Raw genomic sequence first — 2,365 nt, forward strand, 5'->3', positions numbered from 1 at the left:
GTTATAATAACTATAACAACAGTTATAATAAATATAACAGCAGTTATCATAACTATAACAGCAGTTATAACTATAACAACAGTTATAATAAATATAACAACAGATGTTCATGTCTTCACCAGTTTGTAATAACTGTCATGCATGCAGGATGAATGCTGCTGAGCTCTGCTCAGGGTTGCCAGATAAATGTAAAATGTCTTATTTACCCCCTCCTTTTCTGTGCACATGTTCAACAAACACAACACACACCTCATCTTAGAATATCGTTACTCAGCACATATGACAGTTTAGGTCAAAATACTATCACTTTAAAGCCACAGTACTATAGCTCATCATTTTTTATCTGGCAACCCGACTGACATGGAAACTACGTGTTTTTGTGTGAACCCGCTCATTTTTTGTTTATTACCCCCAGTAAACGTTGAAGAAACACTAAAGCTTCCAGAGGTTGCTCTGTGTAAACGGGGCCTTATAGCAGGTAGATCACTTTGACTTGGTCGTTTTAAAAGTAGCTGCATGATGAAAAAGTCTGGCAACCCGTAGGTTAGACTAAGAAAATTCAAATTAAAAACACTGTTGCAAAGATAAAGCTTTTGTTTTGAAAGGAACTTGTGTAGTGTCAACCTATTTTTTTTTTATTAGAGCAAGTATTGCTTCTTGAAAGAAAAATGCATAACGTAGCAACTGATGTAAATGTTTTGAAAAAAAAAGTGCAATTTAATAAAATTATAAATTTTGCAGTAGTGAAGTTCCAGTGTGTAACATTCTGGAAATGAGAAGGAAAAAAGCAATAAAGGAGTTTTACCTTAATGAAAAGGATCATTTTCTATCATTAAAATTAGAACAAACCATTTATTTGCAGGAACCTTTCTCCACACCTATTTGTCATTTTATAATTTTATCAAGTAATTATTTTAAAATAACGAGTCACATTTTTGTCAATGTTATTTTATGCATATTTGAAATCTTTTGGGAATAAATTTATTTATATAAAAAACATTTTTCAAAATTGCACCAAAACTTTATGCACTTTGTTGATGTTTGTTTGTTTGTTTGTTTTCAGAAGCCGTTGTAGCGTTTGTTTGTGGACGCGCCTATTATGAATCAGTTTGCACATAAAGTACTGACGCCTGGTTCTTTGACTGTTGAACTGCCACCACAAAGGGTTGAGCTCTGATGAGAGAATGATCTCGCGTGACGTGGAATCACTTCTGTTTTTATCGAGGCTCACATGATTTGGGTTTATCTGTTGTTTAGCTATTGCCTCGTGATTCCAGCTAAAACTACATTTGATTTGCCACTAAAACAAGCCAAATATTTTGCATTGTTTCAGTATTGTTTTTACCAATGGGCTGTATTAACCACTTCTAGCTTTACACCGTTTACTACAAGTCAATCCAAATGTAAGCATATTAAAGCGTTTACCCTCTTATTTTACACAGGTTGATATTTGTTCCTTTTCAACACACTTTTCATTCATATCAATTGCTTTTGGGTCAGCGAATCAATCTTGTCAGCCATGTTCCAAAATGTCAAACTTTGTTTCTGTCATATGTCTGAAGAACACGGGACTCGATTTTATGTTCAAAGTGAAGGAAAAGTGCTTCAAACATTGTGAGGGCTTATTGTACATTTAATTCAAGGGAGCCACAGGAAGTATTTACTCATCATTTTGACACAATCCAATTAAAGCATTTTTTAAACCAAATACACTCCATGTCTGTATCTCAAGTAACACTTTGTGACTTAATTCTCGGTTTGATGTGAGGGGTCTTAAACTACGGGGCTTTGAGCGTGGAAAAATGTGTCGGGTCAGCGTTTTGCCTCGACCAACGATCGGCCACGCTTGGTCATTATATCATAATGTTTCCCTGTTTTCACTTTTTGAATGACGTCTATTGAAGTAACGAGTATTTCTTTATGAGTTTAGACTGATAACATTCAGGTCTTAACAAGAAGGAGGACATTAATCTCACCAAGTGCCGTCAGTGGCCATTCCAGTGTGTTTCTCTTTCAGTGGTACAAAACGTTGATGCAATGAATGAAACTTTTAGTCATGTTGGCATGTGTTACTATGTAAAAGTTAAATTGTCAACATCTTACGTGCTGTAGCAAGCGTGAGTTTAGAAGAGCCGGATGTAACTGACAGGGCTAAAACCAAGCCAGTCACCGAACCTTTACAGCGTTGTGTTACTGCCGGTCACGGCTGGTATCAGTGGGCTAACTGGGCTTACCTTTCTGGCATTTACAGTAAAGATGTTAAAATAAACAACTTAAAAATACAACAAAGTCCATGCTCAATAATCCAGGTATACAATCCAACATTTTTCAGTCAGGTCCTCTGGACAGTTTCTTTTTTTGTGCT

The sequence above is a fragment of the Nematolebias whitei genome, chromosome 21 (assembly GCF_014905685.2).
Source record: "Nematolebias whitei isolate Nwh7 chromosome 21, NemWhi1, whole genome shotgun sequence".
In the NCBI taxonomy this organism is placed as follows: Eukaryota; Metazoa; Chordata; class Actinopteri; order Cyprinodontiformes; family Rivulidae; genus Nematolebias; species Nematolebias whitei.